Source organism: Felis catus, chromosome X, assembly GCF_018350175.1.
Source record: "Felis catus isolate Fca126 chromosome X, F.catus_Fca126_mat1.0, whole genome shotgun sequence".
NCBI lineage: Eukaryota > Metazoa > Chordata > Mammalia > Carnivora > Felidae > Felis > Felis catus.
Genome location: NC_058386.1, coordinates 40,007,119 through 40,033,280, shown reverse-complemented (window position 1 = coordinate 40,033,280; position 26,162 = coordinate 40,007,119). Strand labels below are relative to the sequence as shown.

The 26,162-nt window shown below is 41.1% G+C and overlaps 1 pseudogene; it reads right to left on the bottom strand.

The window, feature by feature from the left end:
- The window catches only part of LOC101089082, a 62,677-nt pseudogene extending 36,917 nt beyond the window's left edge, over positions 1-25,760 (bottom strand).
- Between the last annotated feature and the right edge of the window lie 402 nt (positions 25,761-26,162).

The following is a 26,162-nucleotide window of genomic DNA, read 5'->3' as shown; positions in this document are numbered from 1 at the left end:
TCCATTTTGTAGGTTGCCTTTTCACTCTTGATTTTTTTTTCCTTTGCTGTGAAGAAACTTTTTAGTTTAATGTGTGTGTGTGTGTGTGTGTGTGTGTGTGTGTGTGTGTGTGTTTTGGCCTGTGCTTTTGGTGTCTTATCCATGACACTGATGCCAAGACCAATGTCATGAAGCATTTCAACCTATGTTTTCTTCTAGGAGTTTTACAGTTTGGGGTCTTACATTTAAACCTATAATTTATTTTATTGATACCTGTGTATGGTGTAAAATAAAGGCTTAATTTCATTATTTTGCATGTGGATATCTCACTTTCCCAACACCATTTGTTGAAGAGACTTTTTCCTCCATTGTGTATTCTTGGCTTCCTTGTCAAAGACCAGTTGACTATATATATGGGAATTTATTTCTTCGCTCTTTATTCTGTTCCATTGGTCGATACATCTGTCTTTATGTTAGTCTCATACATACTGTTTTGATTATTATAGCTTGCTAATATATTTTGAAATCAGGAAGGATGATGCCTCCAGCTTTGTTCTTCTTTCTCAAGGTTGATTTGGCCATTCATGGTCTTTGTGGTTCCACATAAATTCTAGAAATATTTTCTGTTTCTGTGAAAAAAAAATGCCATTAGAATTTTGATAGGTGTTGCATTAAATCTGTAGAAAACTTTGAGTGATATGGAAATTTTAACAATATTAATTCTTTCATTCCTTGAACATAGAATGTCATTTCATTTGATTTTGTATTGTTTAATTGTTGTCATCAATGTTTTGTAGTTTTTAGCATACAAGTATTTGATCTCTTTAGTTAAGTTTATTTCCAAGTGCTTAATGCTTTTTGGTGCTATTGTAAATGGATTCTTTCCTAACTTCTTTTTCAGACAATTCATTGTTGGTGTGTAGAAATGCAACAGATTTTTGGATATGATTTTGTGTCCTGCAACTTTACTAGAATTCGTTTCCTAGGTATAATGTTTTTTTAATGAAGTTTTTTTTAGGGTATTCTATTTATAGAATCCCTTAACTGATTGACCCACCCAGGCCCCCCTACTTATGTTTTATAAGAAAATTTAATTTTCATTTTTGTGTAGTACAATTTATCTATCTTCTCTTTTCACTCCTTTATTTTTTTAAAATGTTTATTCATTTTTCAGAGAGAGAGAGAGAGAGACAGAGCGGGAGTGGGGGAGGGGCAGAGAGAGGGGGAGACACAGAATCTGAAGCAGGCTCCAGGCTCCGAGCTATCAGCCCAGAGCCCGACGTGAGGCTCGGACCCATGACCCACGAGACCATGACCTGAGCCGAAGTCGGACCCTCAACTGACTGAGCCACCCAGGCGCCCCATCATTCCTTCTTGATTTTAAGGCCTATGTCCAAAAGCTTTCTCCACTTCTGTATTATAAAGGAATTTATCCATGCTTTATTTTAGTACTTAAATTGTCCATGTGTTTTTGTTTTTAAAATACATTTTCAATTTTAGCCTCAAAATGTCTATCGAACTGAATTTCCCTTTAATAGCCATCGGATTTCCTGTCTTGAGCTCCCCAGAAGCAGACCCTACGTTGAGGATTCATAAGTATGTGATTTATGTAAAAAGGGCTCCCAGAAGAAATTAGGAAGGAAGTGGGGGAAGCAGGACAGAGAAGGGGAAGAAGCCAAGGCAGAGTGAAACGTCAGGCAAGGTGATCCCTCAAGGGAACTTTATGGTTAAGTTACGCCTCCAAGATGTCCCGACTTGCGGCAAGGAAGCTGAGCTTTCGTATTGCCCCATCCATCAGTCACTGGCTTAAAGCTGTCCCAGGCAAAGAAAGCAGGTCATCAGAAGAGCCGCAGATGTGGCCTTTGGAAGCAAATGCACATCCAAACCAGGAGGGGGTGGGGTGCAGAAACAGTAAGAGAAATCTGAAGGGATCTGAGTAGGAGCCATGCTTTCGCCACAGCTGGCAAAACCTAAAAAGCTTTTAGGTTGTGGGAGGGGCATGGCCGGTGTTGAGAAGGAAAGAGAGAGAGGAAAAAAACAAACAAACAAAACCAGAGAAGCAATCATCTCTGGTCTCAGCAATCCTGTTAATTGTGACATTTTCTGAGGGTTCCCCAGGAGCCTGTCCGCGACCTCCTCCTGCTGGCCGATCATCTGGAAATCCGAGGGCAGACTGCTGACCCTGACCGAGGGTCCCTTCCAGCCAGAAGAACTCATGAACACACTTCTAGGTTTTCAGTGAGATGAACCCATGAAGTCTCCCTGGAGACCAAGGAGGTCATTGGAGGCCACTGACCAAAATGGGAGCTTTTCCAGCACCCACTCCCCTTCTATCCTTGCGCTGATTGAAAGATTAAGCCTCGAAGTCAAATATGGGAAAATTGATTGGATACGTGACTTTAAACAAGTTTCTGCGTGCCCCCATTGTCCGTTTCTTCATATGAAAAAGAGCGATAACGCCTACATTGTGAAGTGAGGGTAGTAATGAAAGAAAATAAATATATAAAACCCTTGGTATGGCTTCTGACACACATTATTATTATCACTCGTGATTGTCATTCTCCCTGGATATTTCTCACACTGTTGCCTTCCCTCCAATCCTTTCCCCCAAGGTCCCTCATTCTCCTCTAAATAACCTCTCTTGTATCCTCAACCACTTCGCAGAGCACTGTCTCTGGGCTCTCTCCAGAGCACAACGTCTTTCCTGAAATTTCCAAGCTGCTTCTATGGGAAAGGCTGATTCTTCCACACCCGCTTACCATATGCTGTGGCTTGATCAGGTGTCCTAACACTCCCAACACGACTGGCAGATATTATTCCTCCATCCTGGGGCAAGAAATCCTCCTTTATTAAGATTTGTGCCAGGGGTGCCTGGGTGGCTCAGTCGGTTGAGTGTCTGACTTCGGCTCAGGTCATGATCTCACTGTTCGTGAGTTCGAGCCCCGCATCGGGCTCTGGGCTGACGGCTCGGAGCCCGGAGCCTGCTTCGGATTCTGTGTCTCCCTCTCTCTCTGCCCCTCCCATGCTCCTGCTCTGTCTCCCTCTCTCTCTCTGTCTCTCTCCTCTCAAAAATAAATAAACATTCAAAAAAAGATTTATGTTAACTCTGTATACTTCCTTGATCCCTCCCCTCTTTGTGTTATCTTTGAACCTCTCACCTGTTCCTCTGTATTCATTAAAAGCCTGGATGCCTGCTGCCTCCTTTCTTCTCCTCCCGTGTCCTGTCTTCACGCTCTCCATGAGAAGCCATCCAGCATCCTGGCCTCAGGGCCGTTTTCAAAAACGTCTTCAACACCAACGGTCGTCTCCTGTCACTGCCTCAGTGACCCACTTTGATTGTCGTACCCTAGACCTCAGATCACTTGGAACAGCTCTGCCTCTAAACTCATATTCTAATGTACCATTATGGACCTTATTCTTTTATGCTTCCAGCCTTTTCTCTCCCTTCAGCTCTTTAACCTCACACACAGAGACATCAAAGCCATTTTATGACCAGTCCATCAGCCCTGTTGGCTTTACTTTCTCATCTATCCAACCTTGATTCCACTCTACTCAACCACTGCACCCTTGAACTCAGAACCAAGCCCATCATCTTTTCACCACATCTCTCCTACAGTCTTCAACCTTAGATCAACCTTACCATCTTCCTTTGCTGCTCCCATATCTGGGCAGCTGAACGCCACTCCAGAAAATCACATCCTTGAATGGATTAGGACCGCCATGGATGTATGGCCTCCAGTCTCTCCTAGACCCTCAACGTCCCTTATTAATTTGTTACCTACTTTCTGACCAGTTTCTCCTCTTGTCTCTCTGAGTGGTTGCTCCACTAAATTCAAGTACTCCATCACTTCGGTGCAGATGGCCTTACCTCCGATTTCACCCAGAACATCAAGTCTATCAGGTATTGAACTTGTGTAATTTCCCGCCACACCGATGAGTCATTTTTATCTGCACCTACTTTCAGATTTGGTCACTGATGCTCATGAAGGAGAAAGTAGGCTGTAGAGGTTGTCCTTTCTCTTGCTCAAGGCAATTCCCTCCATAGCCCCCTCATCTATGGATTCAAGGCATTATTCTGCTCATTACCATCATTCTTCTCTATTTTCAACTTAGCTCCTTTCTGAGGGACTTTTCTGTGGCTTCTCAATCTTCCAATAACACTATATCCTCCCTCCTCTTACACTAGCCTTCTCTGTTCCAGTCTTTTCACAGCCCAAATGCTAACAAACAATATTCTAGACTTCCCTTCTTTCTCACTTCCTGTATATGCTCCAACCTGCCCTAGCCAGGTTTCAGCCTCCACATTTCACACGGACTGATCTGCCCAAAGATACCAGAGGCCTCATGACTGCCAAATCCGTGGACTGTTTTTCAAACCTATGTCACGAACTCCGCAACATGAAACACTACTTGTATGGGGTGCCTGGGTGGCTCGGTCGGTTAAGCGTCCGACTTCGGCTCAGGTCATGATCTCACGGTCCGTGAGTTCGAGCCCCGCGTTGGGCTCTGTGCTGACAGCTCAGAGCCTGGAGCCTGTTTCAGATTCTGTGTCTCCCTCTCTCTCTGCCCCTCCCCTGTTCATGCTCTGTCTCTCTCTGTCTCAAAAATAAACATTAAAAAAAAATTAAAAAAAAATAAACACTACTTGTATTAAATCTCTCTCCTCCCTTGGCTTCTACTGTACCACTCTTCTTCTGTTCACTTACTTTCATCATTTTCCCTCCTTTATTAAAGTATTTTCACAGGCTCTCCTTCCCTTACACTTTCTTTATTTTTTCTTTAATTTTAAACATTATTTTCTTTATTTTTTTTTATAAAATAAAGTTTGGGGTTACGGACAGTCAACAACTCATACTCTTTTTAAAAATATAATTTATACCTTACACTTTAATATTGGAGAAGGCCAAAGATTTTCTTCTCTTCTCTCTATGCTCTTCCCAAAAGATCTCATCATAGCCAGGACTTCAGTTACTGTCTTCATGTATACTCACATCCCAAATATACAGCTCCATTCAGGCCTCTTTCCTAAGCTCTAGAACATATATCTAATTACTTACAGATGAGTATCTTGAATGTCTCACAGGTACCCTAAACTCATCACGCTCAAAGTCAAACTCATGCTTTATCTTAAAATCTGATTTTCTACAGACTCAACGCAATCCTTAAGAAAATTGCAGTGTCTTTTTTTTTGTAGAAATGGAAAAGCCAATATTCAAACAAATAATATTGCAAGGGATCCCCAATAACTAAAACAACCTGGAAAATGAACAAAGTTGGAAAACTCACATTTCCCAATTTCAAACGTTACTACAAAGTTATAATAATCGAAACAACGTGATATATATAAACCAATGGAATAGAATTGAGAGTCCAGAAATAACTCCCCAATCAATTGGTCCCCATCTATGGCTAACTGATTTTCACTAAGGGTTCCCAAACCATTCAATGGAAAAATAATAGTCTCTTCAATAAATGGTTCTGGAGGGGCGCCTGGGTGACTCAGTCGGTTAAGCATCTGACTTTGGCTCAGGTCGTGAGGTCGCAGTTCATGGGTTCAAGCCCCACATCGGGTTCTGTGCCGACAGCTTGGAGCCTAGAGCCTGCTTCAGATTCTGTGTCTCCCTCTCTCTCTGACCCTCCCCCACTCACGCTCTGTCTCTGTCTCTCTCAAAAATAAATAGACATTTAAAAAAATTTAAAATAAATAAGTAAATGGTTCTGGGACAACTGGATATCTACATGCAAAAGAATGAAGTTGGACACCTACCTCACACCATATGCAAAAGTTATCTCAAAATGAATGAAAAACCTAAATATAATAGTTAAAACCATAAACTTTCTATTAAAAATATAGGGGTAAGTCTTTATGACTTAGGATTTGTACAATGGAATCTTAGATATGACATCAAAATAGCATGAGCAACAACAGAAAAACAGATAGATTGGACTTCTTCAGAACGAAAAACTTTTGCGCAACAAATAATACTATCAAGAGAGTGAAAAGACAAGCCGCAGAATGAAAGGAAGGATTTACAAATTATATATATATATATGATTAAGGTCTAGTATTTAGAATATATAAAGAACTCTCACCACTCAAGAACTATAGGATAGACATCCCAATTAAAAAATGAGCAAAGGACTTAAATACACATTTCTCCAAAGAAGATAAACAACTTGCTAATAAGCATATGAAAAAATGCTCAACACCACCAGTCATTGGAGAAATGCAAATGAAAACCACGATGAGATTTCAGTTCACATCACTAGGATGGCTATAACAACAACAACAAAAGGAAAATAATAAGTGTTGGTAATGATATAGAGAAATTGTAACTCTTATACATTGTTGGCGGGAACGTAAAATGATGCAGTCACTGTGGAAAGCATTTCGGCAGTTCTTTCTAATGTTAAACAGAGTTACCATATAATTCAGCAATTCCTCTCCTAGGTGCGTACCCAAAAGAACTGAAAACGGGTATATGAAAATACATGTTCATTAAGCGATGAATGGATAAATTGCGCTATATACATGCAGTGGAATATTAGCCATTAAAAGGAATGAAATACCGATACATACTACTATGTAGATGAATCTCAAAAGAATTGTGTTAAGTAGAAATAGCCAGACACAGTAGTTCACATACTGTACGATCCCATTTGCATGAAATAACGCCAAACAGGTAAATCCGTAGCGAAAAAACACAGATTGGGGGTTTCCCAGGGGCTGGGAAATGAGGGAATGGAGCGAAACTGCTTCATTGGTACAGGATTTCAGTTTGGAGTGACGGAAATGCTTTGGATTTAGATATAGGTGGTGGTTGCTCGGTTACTTTTCTGTTACGTGAGTTTCACCTAGGTCAATTTTTTTTTTAATTTTTTTTAACGTTTTTATTTATTTTTGAGACAGAGAGAGACAGAGCATGAATGGGGGAGGGGCAGAGAGAGGGGGAGACACAGAATCGGAAGCAGGTTCCAGGCTCTGAGCCATCAGCCCAGAGCCCGACGCGGGGCTCGAACTCACGGACCACGAGATCGTGACCTGAGCTGAAGTCGGACGCTCAACCGACTGAGCCACCCAGGCGCCCCTCGGTCAATTTTTAAAAATCTGCTTTTCCTGCTATACTTCTCCCTCCAAGCTCAATTCACCCATTCATCCCAGTCAGAAGTCTGGACATAACTCTGACTCTTTCATTTTCCCCATTGCGAACATCCTATTAATGACGCCGTCCATTTGGCTCTGGATTCACTGAATTTCTTGAATTTTTTTCCTATACTCTATCTCAGTTTAGAGTCAGTTTAGGCCCCTCAGTTTAGGCCATATGCTAGTGCAATCGTGTCCCAACTGGATTCGTTGTCTTTAAACTTACACCCTTTAACCTTTCATCCTTCCACCACACAACAAGAATTATGTAGAATAGTTACTCTCAAATCTTAGAGTGTGTCAGAATTATATAGAGTGCTTGTTAAAACATAAATTGGTGGACCCTATGCTCAGATGTTCTGATTTGGTAGGTCTGATTCAGAGGAGCCCCAGAAGGTGCATTTCGAACAAGGTTTTATGTGATGCTTATAATTCTGGCCCAGAGGACTACACTTTGAGAATCTCTAATATATGACTTTATTGATTGATTACTCTCTAGTTTAAAATCCCCCTTGTTGTTATCCTAAGAGACTCCAGGGTCTGGCCCTTGTGAATCTCTCCAGCTTCAGTTTTATCTAGGGCCCATCTGTACCATATCCATGTTAACTTCAGCACCTTCTCTTCCATAAAGCTATACCATTTAGGGGCTCTTTAGAAGCACCTGCAACTGACTTGGGTTTATTTAGGAAAAAAAAAGGAAATTTATTAGAAGTGCATCACAGATATAATTGCAAGGTTGGAGTACCAGATTCAGAAATAGACAGACGTCAGGACAGATCCAGGATCTAGGGAGCAGGAATTAGAATATGACCATCTGGCCCAAGAGGTAGTTTTGGAATAAGCCAACTGTATCTGTTTTTCCATCCTTGAATTTCTCAAGATGAAAAACCCATGGAGAAACCCTGTATTCCAGCCTGGGTTATATACAGTCCTCTTGGTCAGGGAAGACACAGTCGCCTTAGACCCATAGTCACGCTGACACAGCACACAGTGGAGAAAGGTAATTCCCCAGAAGGAAATCAGGCTGTGGTTACCCGATTAGTGTGAATGAATACTCAAGGGACACAAAACCAAAAATACCCACTACTATTTCCTTCTTTGTGCCCTATTGTGTATTGTGTAAACTTCTATATTACTTAAGACTTCTAGTTATTTTTGTGTATGTGTCTTTCCACCCTACTAGACAATGAGTTCCTTGGCAATGGGAACCATGTTTCTTTTTTTTATGTCTAGAACTTAGCATCACATGTGACATCAAGCAGGTGCCCAACAAATGTTTGTTGAATGGATAAAGAAATGAACAGAGAAATGAAACTGAATGGATCGAGGGCACAGGTGAATTACAGATGAGAGAGGAGACCAAGCACCAAAAGGAGAGGAAAAAAAAGAAGAGTACAGTGGTTTGGGTGGTTCCTCAGAAGCGGGAAACACACAGAAAAAGAAGAAAAGTCACCTTGAGCAAGAAGAAATTTGCTGTTTCCTCCCAGGACCAGAGATGTTCAGAAAAGAAGAAGAAGAAGAAGAAGAAGAAGAAGAAGAAGAAGAAGAATAGAACTTTTTAAAAAATATAATTTATTGTCAAATTGGTTTCCATACAACACCCAGTGCGCATCCCAACAAGTGCCCTCCTCCATGCCCATCACCCACTTTCCCCTCTCCCCCATGCCCCCATCAATCCTTAGTTTAACCGTTTCATTGAGGCATGACTGCCTTACAACGAACTTCACATATTTACAGTGCACAATTTTGGGGCGCCTGGGTGGCTCAGTCGGTTGGGTGGCCGACTTCGGCTCAGGCCATGACCTCATGGCTCCTGGGTTCGAGCTCCATATGGGGCTCTGTGCTGACAGCTCAGAGCCTGGAGCCTGATTCAGATTCTGTCTCTCTCGCTCTCTCTTTGCCCCTCCCCTACTCGCATTCTGTCTCTCTCTCTCTCTCAAAAATAAACATTAAAAAATTAAAAAAAAATTGAAGCGTACAATTTCATGTTTTGACACATATATTAGCTCTTGAATCACCACAATGAAGATAATTAGCATGTCCATCACACTGAAAGGTTTCTTCACGCTTCGTTATTATCCCTCCCTCCAATCACTCCCAGTGAATCTCGTCTATGGTATTTTCTGTTGCTACTAGTTAGTTTACGTTTTCTAGTAGGTTGTATAAAACTAATCATAGGGTACATGTGGTTTTTTTTTTGTTTTTTTTTTTGGTCTCACGTCTTTCACTTAGTGCAATTATTTTGAGATTCATCCATGCTGTTGTGTGTATAAATAGTTCACCCTATTTCATCGCTGAGTAGTATTCTGATGTACTGATATATCATAATTCATATATATATTCACTGTTAATGGACATTTGAGTTATTTCCAATTGGGGACTATTACAAATAAAGTTGTTGGGAGCATTCGTGTACAAGTCTTTGTATAGACATATGTATTCTTTTCTCTTCGATAAATAATCAAGTGTGGAATGGCCAGTTCCTATGGTGGATATATATAACTTAAAAAAAATTTCTAAGAATGCCGCTTCTGACATGACAACATCATAGGCTTTGTGGATATGCTTCTCAGTTAAACTGGTAAAAATTAGTTTGAAAACAACCATTTAAAGTCTCTGAGAATTGTTCTCAGGACATATGAGAAATGAAGAAATGTTTTTCAAGAAAATCTACACAAACTCAGTGAGAACTGCAAGACTCTATGGCATTTGAACCAACACCTATGCCCATCTTCCCCCCTCCCAGCTCAGTGAGGTGGAAACTATGCTCCAGATGTGTGCGCCTAACAACAGAAGCAAAAAATGGACAGAATTAAAGGGAGACTGCAATAAACTACCTTTGACAAGGAATGGAACCACCGAGCAGGAAATCAACAAGGAAATAGATGACTTGGAAAACGCTATAATTCCTACAGCTTTGTAACAGAACTTGAAGTCTAGAACTGTGATAACTCTAGCTTTGCTCTTCCTCTTCAAAACTGCTTGGGCAATTCGGGGTCTTTTGCGGTGCCATATAACTTTTAGGATTTTTTGTTGTTACCAAATGTTGGTGTTTTGATAGGGATGCATTAAATCTGTAGATTGCTTTGGGTAGTGTAACCATTCCAACGATATCGGCAGTTATGCACAATGGAACATTATTCATCCATAAAAAAGAATGAAATCTTGTCATTTGCAATGGCATGGATGGAGCTAGAAGTTCACGCCAAGCGAAAGAAGTCAGCCAAAGAAAGACAAATACCACCTGGTCTCACTCATATGTGGCATTTAAGAAACAAATGAGTGAAGGAAGAAAGAGAGAGGCAAACCAAGAAACAAACTCTTAACTATAGAGAAAAAAATGATGGTTATCAGAGGGGAGGTGAGTGGAGAGATGGGTTAAATCAGTGATGAGGATTAAGGAAGGCACTTGCTGTGATGAGCACCGGGTGTTGTATGGACGTGCTGAATCACTATATTGTACACCTGAATCTAATATAACACTATTAATTATATTGGAATTTAAAATAAAAAAGAACAACACTGTAAACCAACTATACCTAACAGACATCTGTAGAAAACTCCACCTCAAGACAACAGAATACACATTCTTCTCACATGCACATGGAACATTTTCCAAGCTAGACTATAAAACAAACCTAATTACGTTTAAAAGGATAGAAATAATACGAAGTATGTTCTCAGACCACAAGGGAATAAAATTTAAAAACCAGTAGTAGGGTAACTTGCAAAAAGATGGAAATTAAACAGCACTCACATAAATCTCACATAAACGACCAATAGTTCACAGAAGAAATCCCAAAGAAAATTAGAAAATAATCTAACATGGGTGAAAATTAATAACTTTCTGCCTGAAGGCATTGGAAAAAAGAAGAACAAACTAAACCTAAAGTGAGAAGAAGGAAGGAAAAAATTATTAGGGCAGAAATTAATGAAATAGAAAATATAAAAAAATAAAGAAAATCAGTGCAGCCAAGGACTGGTCTTTTGGAAAGAGTGAGCTTTAATAAAATTAATAAAATTGACAAATGTTTAGCAAGGATTACAATGAACAATTATATGAAAATAAATTAGGCAACACGACTTAAATGAAATGGCTACATTTCTAGAAAACTCACGAACCACCGAATGTGACTCAAGAAAAGCTAGACAATTTGAGTGGACTTACGGCGGTTAAAAGATTGAATTAGTCATCAAAAAACTACCTAAAAGAAAAGGCCAGGCCCAGACAGCTGCACTGGTGAATTCTACCAAACAGTTAAAGCAAACGTATAGCAGTTCTTTACAAAGTCTTCCAAAAGAAAGAGAGGAAGAACACTTCCCAACCTTGGTACCAAAACCAGAAGAATATATCACAAGGAAACGGCAGACCCATACATCTTATGAATATACATGTAAAAATCCACAACAAAATAGCAGGAGACCAAACTCCGCTACATATAAGAAGGATTATGCAACATAACCAAATGGGATGCCAAAGTGGAAAGTTGGTTTAAAATCCAAAACATCAATTAATATCATATAGCAAAGAACAAATGATCGCTTCAATAGAAGCAGAAAAAGCATTTGAGAAAACACAATACCCATTAGAAATAGAGGGGAGCTTATTCTGATAGAGGGGATCTCACACCTGTTGTTCGGGTTTGAGTTTGGTATGTTCTTTATAGACTTTGGATACTAGCCCTTTATCCGATATGTCATTTGCAAATATCTTTTCCCATTCCGTCGGTTGCCTTTTAGTTTTGTTGATTGTTTCCTTTGCCGTGTAGAAGCTTTTTATCTTGTTGAGGTCCCAATAGTTTATTATTGCTTTTAATTCCCTTGCCTTTGCAGATGTGTTGAGCAAGAAATTGTTGCAGCTGAGGTCAAAGAGGCTGTTGCTCGCTGTCTCCTCTAGGGTTTTGATGGTGCCCCGTTTCACATTTAGGCCTTTCATCCATTTGGGGTTTATTTTTGTGTATACTTTTTGATTTATTAAGTCTTCTCTAATTTCTCTTGATGATGGTTTATACGTTTCAGTGTGCCGGTCTCACATATATTTTGTCACGTTTATCCCCAAGTATTTTCTTTTTTTTTATTTTTTTTTATTTTTTTTTCAACGTTTATTTATTTTTGGGACAGAGACAGAGCATGAACGGGGGAGGGGCAGAGAGAGAGGGAGACACAGAATCAGAAACAGGCTCCAGGCTCTGAGCCATCAGCCCAGAGCCTGACGCGGGGCTCGAACTCACGGACCGCGAGATCGTGACCTGGCTGAAGTCGGACGCTTAACCGACTGCGCCACCCAGGCGCCCCAAATATATTTATTTATTTTTGAGAGAGAGACAGAGTGTAAGCAGGGGAGGAGCAGAGAGAGAGGGAGACACAGAATCCGAAGCAGGCTCCAGGCTCCGAGCCATCAGCCCAGTGCCTGACGCAGGGCTCGAACTCACGGACCGCGAGATCGTGACCTGGCTGAAGTCGGACGCTTAACCGACTGCGCCACCCAGGCACCCCAGTCCCCAAGTATTTTCTATATCTTATTGTGAATGGTATTGTTTTTGAGTTTCAGTTGCTGATTTTTGTTGCTTGCCTACAGGAATGCTGTTGATTTTTGCGCATTAATATAAAATCCTGTCACCTTGCTAAGCCATTTATGCATTCATGCCGCATTTTTATTTATAGGATTTTATTCACGGATGACATATTGCTTGCAAATACAGTTAAACTTTTCAGTATGGATGTTCAGTTTTTTTTTTAATTTTTTTTTCAACATTTATTTATTTTTGGGACAGAGAGAGACAGAGCGTGAACGGGGGAGGGGCAGAGAGAGAGGGAGACACAGAATGGGAAACAGGCTCCAGGCTCTGAGCCATCAGCCCAGAGCCTGATGCGGGGCTCGAACTCACGGACCGCGAGATCGTGACCTGGCTGAAGTCAGACGCTTAACCGACTGCGCCACCCAGGCGCCCCTGGATGTTCAGTTTTAAGGTGAATACATGTTTAGGATTGATGTGTTCTCTTGATGAACTGACCCACTTACAAGCTTACTGTCTTTATCCCTAGTAATGTTACTTTTTCTGAAATCTACTTTGATATGAATGTATCTTCAGCTTTATTTTGATTAGTGTTATCATGGTCTGCCATTTCACACTTTGAATTTTTAAGCTATTTATAGGCAAAGCATAGTTTGATCCTGATTTTTTAAACCTAATCTGAGCCTTTATGAAGTTTTAATGGGAGTGTCAAGATCATTTATATTTTATTTGATTATTGATTGTGTTTAAGTCAAACATCTATTTATTTTCTTCGAACTGTTCTTTGTTCAGCTCTCTTTTTCGCCTTCTTTTGGGTTGATTTTTTTTGTGATTCTGTTTTATCTCCTTTGTTGAATTATTGACTATAATGCTTTGTTTTGTTATTTTGGTGGCTGCTCTAGGTTTTATAATGTACATCCTTACGTTATACTAGTCTAGCCTCAAATGCTACACTTCACGGGTAGTATAACAGCCTTTCTGTTACATATATATTCCTTTTTCCCTTCCAGTCATTGTGCATTTTGGGGGGCATCTATCTTATGTTTATATATGTTATAAACCCTCCAAGATATTGTTATTTTTGTTATAAACCAAGGTTTGGTAAGCCATAGCCCATGAGTCAAGTCCAGACCACCATCTGTTTTTGTAAATAAAGTTTTATTGGAAAATAGTGACATGTACTCATTTGCATATTGCTTATGGCTGTTTTCATGCAAAAACAGCAACATTAAGTAGTTGTGACAGAGACCATATAAGCTACCAAGCGTAAAATACTTTGGACTGGGCTCTGTACAGAAAAAGATTTCCGATTCCTGCTTTAGACCATCAATAATATCTTAAAAGGGATTTAAGATGGGGCGCCTGGGTGGCTCAGTCGGTTGAGCGGCCGACTTCAGCTCAGGTCACGATCTCACGGTCCATGAGTTCGAGCCCTGCATTGGGCTCTGTGCTGACAGCTCAGAGCCTGGAGCCTGTTTTCAGATTCTGTGTCTCCCTGTCTTTCTGACCCTCCCCCGTTCATGCTCTGTCTCTCTCTGTCTCAAAAATAAATAAACGTTAAAAATTAAAAAAAAAGGGATTTAAGCAATGAGAACTTATTTTTAATATTCATCCATGTAGTTATTATTTCCGCTGATCTTCCTGACTTTGTGTAGATCCAGATGTACATCTCAAATCATTTTCCTTCTTCTTGAAGGAATTTACTTTTTAGAGCACAGCTTTTATGTGTGTGAAAATGCCTTTATTTTGCGTTGAGTTTGAAATATATTTTCACTGGGAAAGAATTCTACGTGGACAGTTGTTTTTCTTTCAATGCTTTGAATATGTCGTGCCTTTGTTCCTCTGGACTTAATGTGTTTTTTTCTCTGGGTACTTTTTAGATTTCTTTTCTTTATCAGTTGTTTTGTGAAATTTATTATGCGCCTCGATGTAATTTTCTCTCTGTTATTTGTGTTAGGGATTTGTTGAACTTTTAAAATATGTTCACCTATAGTTTGCATCAAAAATTTTTTTGCTATTATTTTTTCAGGGTCTTTTTTCCTCCTCCTTTCCCCCAAATCCTCTCCTTCGAGGACTCCAATTTCACATACATTAGGCTGCTAGAAATTGTTGTACAACCCATTAACGTTCTATTATTTTTCCCATCTTCTTGGACGTTTTTTATTGCTATGTGTTCAAGGTCAGAACTAGACATTCTGCAATGTCTAATCTGCCATTAATTCTATACAGTGCCTAGAAATTGTAGTCTTTTTATCTCTAGAATTAAAAGCCCAGCTGATGTCTTTGTTTTATCTCCCATTTTCAACATGTCCAATCTGTCATCTAGCTTCTTGAACATTTGTTAACACGTTAAATGTCTTTGTCTACTAAGCTCTATCATTTCTGGACTTCTCTTGATTGATTCATTCGTCTTCTCACTGTGAGTGGTGTTTTTTTTTTTTCCCCAGTCTCTTTGCATCTTTGGTAACATTTGATTGAAATAAGGACGTCTGGCAGAGGCCCACACCCACGACGGCTGGAGAGAGGGTAGTGTATCTATTACCTATGCCACACTAATGGGTAACACCCCAAACTTAGTGGCCGCAATAATGTGTAACAAACACCCCAAACTTAGTGGCTGAAATTAGCCAGCCTTTATTCTCACGGATCTATGGATCAGTTAAATTGGCTCTGCTGATGCAGGCTGGGCTCCACTTGATGGTTCGCCTTCATTTTCTCATGGCTAGGGCAGCTCTGCCCTCTAACTGTATGTCTTTAAGTCAACTGGCGTGGCTCTACTCTGTATGTGTTCATTCTGGGACCCAGGATAAAGAGGGAGACACAGAATCCGAAGCAGGCTCCAGGCTCTGAGCCGTCAGCACAGAGCCCGACGCGGGGCTCGAACCCACAAACCATGAGATCATGACCTGAGCCGAAGTCGGACACTCAACCGACTGAGCCACCCAGGGGCCCCTCAACCAGCCATGTTCTTATGCATATCTGCTTTCCTAGCCAAGGCACCTCCATTCGGAGGCCTCTTTATTAGGGACCTTTGGCTAGTGCATCTCTCTGTCACCTCTACTGAGAATATTTTTTCAGGGATTCTAAAGAATATTTTATCCACTCTACCTCAATATTCAGTACTTTCCACTCTTAGCCTTTCCTTCTCTTTCTTCCCCTCACCTCCAGATCCATTAATGGAAGGAGGTTTTTTTGCTGGGGGCTCCCTCAGCAATGAGATGATTCCTCCCATCCAATGATGTATCTGACCTTCACCTGGTGCTCTTTCATGGTGGAAAATGGAACACTGGGGAAACTAACACTTTCTACTGTTTAGTCTCTTGCTTATAATACCACAGTAAGTGATTAAATGCTTGGCTGTTATTTCCTTTGGGCTTGTTATCTTTTTTTAAAAATCTTTTTAACATTTATTTATTGTATTATTGAGAGAGAGAGAGAGAGAGAGAAAGAGAAAGAGACAGAGAGTGAGTGCGGGAAGGGCAGAGAAAGAGGGGGGCACAGGATCCGAAGCAGGCTCCAGGCTCCGAGCCATCAGCACAGAGCCCGACACGGGGCTAGGACTCACAGACCGCGAGATCATGATCTGAGCCGAAGTCGGTCGCTCAACCGACTGAGCCACCCAGGCGCCCCTTTGGGCTTGTTAACTGACTACCTGGAAGCTCAGATTTTTTTTCCAGTTCGGCTCAGCTCTTCACAGAAACATGCAAAGGCTCTTAAGGTCTGGGCTCAGGATTGACTCAGCATCACTTCAGCCCACGTTGGCCAAAGCAAGACATGACTGAATCTAAAATCAAAGGCCACAGAAAGCACGAGGATAGGAAGGGTGAAGAATTGATTTCCACGATTCGGTCTACCATAGGTGGCATAGGGGCAAATTTCTTGCCCCCAGAAGGTTAGACAACCTCTTGGCTCAGCCCAACATCCTCAATTCAGGTGGCTAGTGATGTTTCTGGGCCATATGTACAGATAAGTTGTCACCCTAGAGAGCCGTCCGTAAGTGGCAGAACCCTGATCACCAACCTTGTATTAGGTCACTTACCTAACATTCAACAAGTATTTATTGAGCACATGCTATGAGCCAGAAACTGTCACTGGGAGTGACACCAAACCAGGAGCAACAGAGTTGCTGCCCTGAGAGAACGCAACCGAAATTTAAATGTAAGAAAACAGACATAACAATGATTTCAGACGTTATAAGCGTGACAAATAACGTGCTGAATCAAAGACTAGCTGAAAGTCTCCACCAGCTAAGGTGGCTGAGAACAGCACGATCTCAGGTGAGTTGTTTTAAGCACAGCCAGAATTCCTGCAGGGAGGCTCAAGAAGGGACGAAGAGATTATGGGATTATCTAAGATTATCCATCATGGGAAGAAGCGGACCTTGTAGCAGGATCCAGGGTTTCCCTTTGTTTTCAGGGAAAACCTCGCTTTTTACTATTTTTTTTGTAACTGCGTCAGAACGGCTCATCCTAATATATACAGAAGATCCCTCTTCTCTAGGAAGAAAATCTCTGGGGGGGTGGGGCGGGAAACCACACCATGAATTATGTTTCTGGAGAAGAATGGCCTTCGTCTTTGAGTAAGGGGGAATCTACCTTTTTTACATTAAGGAAAAACTGGGCCTCATATTTAGTGGGCCATCAAAGCATCTCTCGGGGCGCCTGGGTGGCGCAGTCGGTTAAGCGTCCGACCTCAGCCAGGTCACGATCTCGCGGTCCGGGAGTTCGAGCCCCGCGTCGGGCTCTGGGCTGATGGCTCAGAGCCTGGAGCCTGTTTCCGATTCTGTGTCTCCCTCTCTCTCTGCCCCTCCCCCGTTCATGCTCTGTCTCTCTCTGTCCCCAAAATAAATAAACGTTGGAAAAAAAAAAAAGCATCTCTCAGTAGCTGTCAAGAGGAATCATAATGAGAAGAAGAGAGTAGGGACTATGGGGAGCGGTAAACGATGCGTGAGTGGGAAGCAAGAAAGTCTGGGAGGAGACTGAGAAGAAGATCCCGAGCAGGGAGAAAATTTCAAGAGTGGGACCATTGTGTGGGAGACACAGAGAGAAAGCTGGCTGAGAAGGTGACATCCCAGGATGCATTTGGGGCCAGAGACTTTGGTATCTGACTGCCTACGTGTGGGGAGGGAAAATATTGTCCAGGTAACTCTCGGGCTTTCCAGATTTGTAGCTGAAACAATGGGGCCACCTAAATATTATTCCTGGCACAGATCAGGTGAAGAAATCACGGATTCCGAGTCACTTCCTCGTCTGTATACATCCTTTAAGAATCTAGATCGATTGGCCCAATCCTGTTAATAATTTCTTGATTCACTTTCTGCGTTAAGTCACGCAGTGGAGCCCGCTCTGTAGAAATCACGTGGAGATTTGGTTGCCGGCGTCACAAAGCTCTACAATGTTTCAAAAAACCACTTACTCTGCAAACCTTCCCTGGGCCTTCCTTTCCTCGTCTGTACAATGAATGGCACAGGGAAGGTATATGTGGAGGGTTGCATTGTCCGTGCTTTGAGGGGGGTGGGCAAAATGACCACTACCCCCAAGGTTCTGACATTCTAGCAAGTTTGCTCCAGATCCAATGTACCTTCCATTTCCATCATGATTAGTTTGAATAAAATTAGATAGTTTAATGAATGATATTATTGTGCTTTCTTCCCCTTTGAGCACAAAGTATAACTTTTGAAGCCCACATCAACGGTGAAGTGTTCCTTGTTCTTTTTGTAGTCTCTATTCTCCATCCCCTTTGTCTGTGATCAAATCAGGGATCCTTCCATTCCACAGCCTGATTCATTATTTCAGCTGTATTTTCAATGCTCTCTCATTACCCCTCTTCTGTGTCCACCCACAACTCCACCTACAGGGTCTATAATGTGCCTTCTATCTACTGTAGCTTAATAAAAGGGAAATTATGCTAATTTTATTCCAACTTTAGAAAAGTAAAACCTGTACCATTATTCTTCTGCCCCTCTTTCCCTTTTATTTATTCATTTCAAAAGAAAAAGTGTCTAATCATCTGAGAAAATTGTACTTGCACAATGTTCACCACTTTCCTATTTAATTAAGTAGATTTTTCCAATTGAGTTTGGATAGATTAAGAAAGCCAGTCTTCGAGTAGCCAGGTTCTGATGCAATTAGGGGCTGGGTCCAAGGCAACTTCAGCGTCAGCTAATAATTTTGGTGCCGGGGAGGTAGCCTGGAAGGTCTGTTGCATGTGCTGCATTGGGGGTGAGGGGCACCATTTCTGGAGGCAGAAGTCCAAGGCTTGGTGCATAATCGAGACCTGAGCGTCAAGCAGACTGCTTGCACATTAAATACAGCCATTAATAGGCAAGGGATCTGTGTCTGCAAATGCCTACAGGTGCAAAAGTTTACCTTCAAATTCTTCTTCAAGAAGAATTTCTTTGTAGCACAGACCAGCTTTGTTGAAAAGATCCTTGAGTAAGGATACAGAGAGGGAGGATTGAGTTTCCGAGGCCCAGAGTCCGTCAAGGAGGAGAGGCGAACTACGCACTATTTGGGCCAAGTCTGGGGAAGGAGAGCTAGCCAGCGGGGGAAATCTCAACGACAAGTCTCGGAGCAGAGGTGGTTCTGTTTGGGAGTATTCACGTGGAACACTGGGTGTCATCTAACCCGCTTCTTCCCTGTGGCCCCCCCAAAATCTTCCATAACACCTAGGATATAGTCGGTATGATTGGCTTTCTTGCAGAGAGGGATTAAGGGGCCAAGACTTCATCAAGTTCCGCTCAGGAAAAAAATCATGCTCAAGACTCCTGGATGAAAGCTGCATCTGACATCAAGATTTTACAGAGACGTCTTTTTCCTTCCCGGGACACGTGTTTTATCATTGTCAAGGCACTTCAGGAGTCTCGATGTGTGCATAATGTTACGTTGGGGGGGGGGGGCTGTGTGATTGGGTCAGATTAACAGAGATTTGTGTCTCCAGGTTGCCAGAACAAACAAGCGATTGTATTCCACTCTGAGAAAAAGTTCATCACATCAGCTACGGTAACTCATCACGTAACTGAATATTCAACTGAAAGTTTGACATTTTCACAAATTACATAAATCATCTTTGTGTTTCTTAACACATTTAGATCTCAGAACAATTCAAATCTTTCGTTTTCTGGATGAAAAAAAACCCAAAAAACAAAAAACAAACCAATAAAGCTTGCCCCAGAGCAAGCAGTTGGCTATTGGCAAAGCAGGGTTAGACTCTGAGGTCCTTGGACTCAGGTATCCTCTTAATTTGTGTAAATAGATGCAGCCAGCATTAAGTAGAAAACACCTTTACAGATGGGACTTACATGAACTGAACTTTACAAGCCCACTTTTCAAAAGACGCAGAGATAAAGGGTAGGAGGAAGAAAGATTTGGAAGATTTTGCGTGTTTCTACCCCCGTTCTAGCCACAACGAGTAGGCCATGGCATAAACTGTGGGGTTAGAATTTTTTTCTCTTTGCCTGTCTCAGACGCGGCTTAATATCTCATGACGGGAGCATCTTAGCCCATTGAGTGTAATCATGTCTTTAAAGATATAGATTTTTATAAATAACAGGATCACTAAAATCATAGCGCCGCTTCATTTGATTTTAAAATGTAAAAACAATGACATAACTCTCATTGTTGGAGGAAGGGCTATCTGTGTTGTTGAGCTTAGTGAGTCAGTCCTCTGTAACTTCTTTCAAGAAAATGAATGAAGGAATGAATTACTTAAAAAAATTTTTTTAATGTTTATTTATTTTTTTTTTATTAAAAATTTTTTTCAATGTTTTTTTTATTTATTTTTGGGACAGAGAGAGACAGAGCATGAACGGGGGAGGGGCAGAGAGAGAGGGAGACACAGAATCGGAAACAGGCTCCAGGCTCTGAGCCATCAGCCCAGAGCCCGAAGCGGGGCTCGAACTCACGGACCGCGAGATCGTGACCTGGCTGAAGTCGGACGCTTAACCGACTGCGCCATCCAGGCGCCCCCTAACATTGTGTAAGTTTAAGGGGTGCACTGTGAGGATTTCGTATTCCTATATATTGCAAAATGCTTACCACGGTAAGGGCAGTTAACACATCCTTTGCCTCCCATAAGTACCATTTGGTTGTTTCTGTTCTTGTTGTTGTTAGGGAGAGAACATTTAAGAATCAGTCTCTTAGCAACTTTCAAGTATACAAGGCAGTTTTGTTAACTATAGTCCCATGCTTACGGGACATCCCCAGAACGTACTCCTCTTATAACTTCAAGTGTGCATGCTCCGGTCAACATCTCTTCATTCCCCCCAACCTAACCTGCCTCCCCCCTGCTCCTGGTAAACACTGGAGTTGGGCTTTGTTAGATTCCACATATAAGTGAGATCTTACAGTATGTGTCCTCCTCTGTCTGACTTACCGCACTTAGCATAATGTCCTCACGGTTCACCCATGTTGTTGAAAATGACGAGATTTCCTTCATGTTTATAGCTGAATAGCATTTCATTAAATAGATATAATACATGCGTGTAAGATATAATATATTTTTTACCCATTCATCCATCAGTGGACACTTAGGTTGTTTTCATACCTCGGCTGTTGTCAATAATGCTGCAATGACCCTAGGGAATTTCTGGATTGACTTGGTAGTTCTATGATTAATTTTTTTTTTTTAGGAAACTCCGTACTGTTTTACTCAATGATTGTACAAATTTACATTTCTGCTCTTGAGTTTTAGGAGTTCCTTCTATATTTTGGATATTAACTCCTTTCAGGTATATATCTATTTCAGTCTTCAAATATTTTCTCCAATTCTGTACGTTGCCTTTTCACTCTATTGATTGTTTCGTTTTGGTGTGTGCAGAAGCTTTTTAATTTGATATCTTCCCACGTGTTTATTTTTGCTTTCGATGAATGTATTTAAATTCTAGTTAGTTGATCCACAGTGCAATATAGGTTTCAGGAGTATAATTCAGTGATTCATCACTTACATACGATACCCAGTGTTCATCACAAGTGCCCTCCTTAATGCCCATCACCCATCTAGCCCATCCCCACTCACCTCCCTCTGTCAACCCTCAGTTTGTTCTCTATCGTTAAGAATCTCTTGTGGTTTGGGGCACCTGGGTGGCTCAGTCGGTTAAGTGTCCAACTTCCGCTCAGGTCATGATCTCATGGTTCGTGAATTTGAGCCCCGCATCGGGCTCTGTGCTGACAGCTCGGAGCCTGGAGCTTGCTTTGGATTCTGTGTCTCCCGTTCTCTCTCTGCCCCTCCTCCGCTCACAATCTGTCTCTCTCTCAAAAATTAATAAACGTAAAAAAAGAAGAAATTTAAAAAAAGAGTCTCTTGTGGCTTGCTTCCCTTTCTTCTTCCCCCCCCTTCCCTTATGTTCATCTGTCACTTCTCTCAAATTCCACATATGAGTGAAATCATGTGATGTTTGTCTGATTTACTTATTTCGCTTAGCATAATAAGTTCTAGTTCCATCCACGTTGTTGCAAGTGGCAAGATTTCATTCTTTTTGTTGGCTAATATTCCATTGCATATCTATACCACATCTTCTTTATCCATTCATCAGTCGATGGACATTTGGGCTTTCTCCATAGTTTGGCTATTGTTGATAGTGCTGCTATAAACATCGGGGTGCATGTACCCCTTCGAATCTGTACTTTTGTACCCTTTGGATAAATACCTAATAGTGCAACTGCTGGATTGTAGGGTAGATCTATTTTTAGTTTTTTGAGGAACCTCCAGACTGTTCTCCGGAGTGGCTGCACCAGTTTGCATTCCCACCAACAATGTAAGAGGATCCCCCTTCTTCACCTTTCTCACCAACACCTGTTGTTTCCTGCGTTGTTAATTTTAGCCATTCTTACAATGTGTGAGGTGCTATCTCATCATGGTTTTGATTTGTATTTCTCTGATGATGAGTGATGTTGAGCATCTTTTCCTGTGTCTGTTAGCCATGTGGATTTTACAATAGACAATTGCAAAATTGTCTATTCATGTCTTCTGCCCATTTTTAACTGGATTGTTTGTTGTTTTTTTTTTAAGAGGGGGTTGAGGTTGAGAAGTTCTTTATAGATGTTGGATACTAACCATTTATTAGATATGTCATTTGCAAACATCTTCCCCCATTCCATAGGCTGCCTTTTAGTTTTGTTGATTGTTTTCTTTGCTGTGCAGAAGGTTTTTATCTTGATGAAGTCCAAAGAGTTCATGTTTGTTTTTGTCTCCCTTGTCTTGGGTGATGTGTCTAGTAAGAAGTTGCTACGGCCAAGGTCAAAGAGATTGCTGCCTGTGTTCTCCTCTAGGATTTTGATGTTTTCTTGCCTCATATTTAGGTCTTTCATCCAGTTTCATTCTTTTGCCTGTTGCTGTCCAGTTTTCCCAACACCATTCGTTGAAGGGACTTTTTTTCCATTGGATATTCTTTCCTACTTTGTCAAAGATGAGTTGACCATGTAGTTGTGGGCCCATTTATGGGTTCTCTATTCTGTTCCATGGATCTATGTGTCGGTTTTTGTGCCACTACCGTCCTGTGTTGATAAGCACAGCTTTGTAATATGGCTTGAAATCTGGACTCATGATGCCTCCAGTTTTGTTTTCCTTTTTCAGGATTGCTTTGGCAATTCAGGGACTTTTGTGGTTCCATACACATTTTAGGATTGTTTGTTCTAGCTCTGTGAAGAATGCTGGTGGTATTTTGATAGGGATCATATTAAATGTGTAGATTGCTTTGGGTAGTATCGACATTTTAACAATATTTGTTCTTCCTATCCAGGAGCATGGGATCTTTTTCCATTTTTTTGTGTCGTCTTCAATTTCTTTCACAAGGTTTCTATAGTTTTCACAGTACAGATCTTTTACCCCTTTAGTTAGGCTTATTCCTAGGCGTCTTATTGTTTTTGGTGCCCTTGTAAATGGGATTAATTCCTTGATTTCTTTTTCTGCTGCTTCGTTACTGGTGTATAGAAATGCAACCGATTTCTGCATGCTGATTTTATATCCCGTGACTTTGCTGAATTTGTGTGTTAGTTCTAGCAATTTTTCGGTGGAGTCTTTTGGGTTTTCTACATAGAATATCATGTCATCTGCAAATAGTGAAAGTTTGACTTCTTCCTTGCCAATTTGGATGCCCTGTGTTTCTTTTTGTTGCCTGATTGCTGAGGCTGAGACTTTAATGTGATACACCACATTAATAAAAGAAAGGATAGAAACCATATGATTCTCTCAACAGATGCAGAAAGAGCATTTGATGAAATACAGCACACATTCTTGATAAAAAAAAAAAACCCTCAACAAAGTCGGGATCTCTGGGACATACCTCAACATCATAAAGGCCATATGTGAGAAGCCCACAGCTAATATGCTCAATGGGAAAATCTGAAAGCCTTTCCCCTATGGTGAGGAGCAAGACAAGGATGGCCACTCTCACCATTACGATTTTTGTTCTTGTTGCTTATGCTTTTGATGTCCTACCCCCAAATCATTGCCAAAACCAGTCTCGAGGGGCCTTTTCCATATGTTTTCTGAAGGAGCTTTACAGTTCCAAATCTTACATTTAAGTCTTTAATCCGTTGCAAGTGGATTTTGTGTTTGGTCCAACATAAGGGTCCAATCTCATTCTTTTGTGTGTGGGTACCCAGTTTTATTGAACAGATCGCTCCTTTCTCACTGGGTATTTAGCACCTTTTGTCCAAGATGAGTTGACTATATATGTACTGGTTTATTTCTAGGCTCTTTATTCTGTTCTATTGGTCTATGTGTCTGTTTTTATGGCAGTAACACACTGTTTTGATTACCGTAGCTTTGTACTATAGTTTGAAATAAGGAGGTGTGATGTCTCTAGTTTTGTTCTTTTGTTTCAAGATCGCTTTGGTCATTTGACATCTATTGTGGTTCCATATGAATTTTAATATTATTTCTCCACTTCTGTGGAAGACGCCACTGGAATTTTGATCGAGATTGTATTGGATCTGTGGATCACGTTAGGTAGTATGGGTATTTTAACAATATTAATTTTTCTAATCTTTGCACATAAAATATCTTTCCATTTATTTGTGTCTTTTTCAATTTCTTTCAATGAAGTCTTATAGGTTTCAGTATAAGGATCTTTCACCTCCTTGGTTAAATGTGTTCCCAAGTATTTTATTCTTTTCAATGCAGTTGTAAACGGCATTGCTTTCTTAATTTCTTTCTAGATAGCTTATCATTAGTGTATAGAAACATAACTGACTTTTGTGCGTTAATTTTGTATCCTGCAACTTTACTAAATTTGTTTATTCTAACATTTTTTTTTTTGGTGTGGTTTTTAGTGTTTTCTATGTCTAAGACCATGTCGTGTGCTAACAGAGACGATTTAACTTCTTCCTTCCTGATGCTGGCTAGGACTTCCAGTACTATGTTGAATAAAAGTGTGAGGCTGAAACATCTTGTCTTTTTCCTGATTTTAAAGGAAAAGCTTTCAAGCTTTTATTACCGAGTATGATGGTAACTGTGGCCTTGTCATGCATGGCCTTTATTTTGTTGAGGCCATGAGGATTCATTCAAATTTAGAGGTTCAATGTCCCCAGTTTCGTCAGGTCTTCCCATACATCCCCATTCCAATTTTCAGGATCTCATTCCTTTTCAATCAATGCCCTCACTTTGATGTCAGGCACCCTGGGAAGTTATGAATTCGATTCATGTTGTAGTGCCACAACTCATACATTGGGCTACAGGCTGGAGACCTCCGGAAGAGAGGCAGTCGGAGTTCAAAGGCAGTCTGCTGGCAGAATTTCTTCTTGCTCAGGACAGTTTTTGTTCTAATAAGGCCTTCGGCTGATTGGATGAGATCCACCCACATTATGGAGAGTAACCTGCTTTATATAAAGGTCATCAACGTAACTATTACGCCCATTCAAAAAACACTTTCACAGAAACATTCCGAACAATGCTTGACCAAATATCTGGGTGCGATGGCTCAACCAAGTTGACACGTATAATTAACTATCACATTGGTCTTTTTGGTTTCCAGTAGTTAGTTTTGGTTTCTCTGTGTTCTCTCGTAGTTCTTTGAGCATCTTTAGATCGATTGTTTTAAATCCTTTCTTGGGCAATTCCTGGACCTCAACTTCTTCGGGATCAGTTACTGGAAGGTTATTATGTTCCTCTGGTCGTGTCATGTTTCCCTAATTCTCCGTGATCCTTAGAGCTTTGCACAGATATCTACACATTTGAAGAAGCAGTAACCTTCTCCAGATGTCATGGGTTGACTTCATTAAGGGACGACTTCAGGTGGGGGCGTGCTGAAGCGTGCTGTGACCCTGGGTCTGGTGGTATAAGGCACCAAGTACAAGGGCATGTGGCAGCACCAGCTCTGGGGAAAATCTGGTGGCTCGTCCACTCGGGCCACTGACAACTGCATGGTCCTTGGCAGGCCCTGCAGGGGATACACAAAGGCTACAAGAGCTGCTGGGGTCTTCAGCCATCCCTCCAGGCCCAGTAGCTAGGGACCCCGACAAGCAGTGGTAGTAGCCAGAGTTGGCGGTGTGCACATCCTTAGCTGTAGGTGCCTAAGAGTGGCA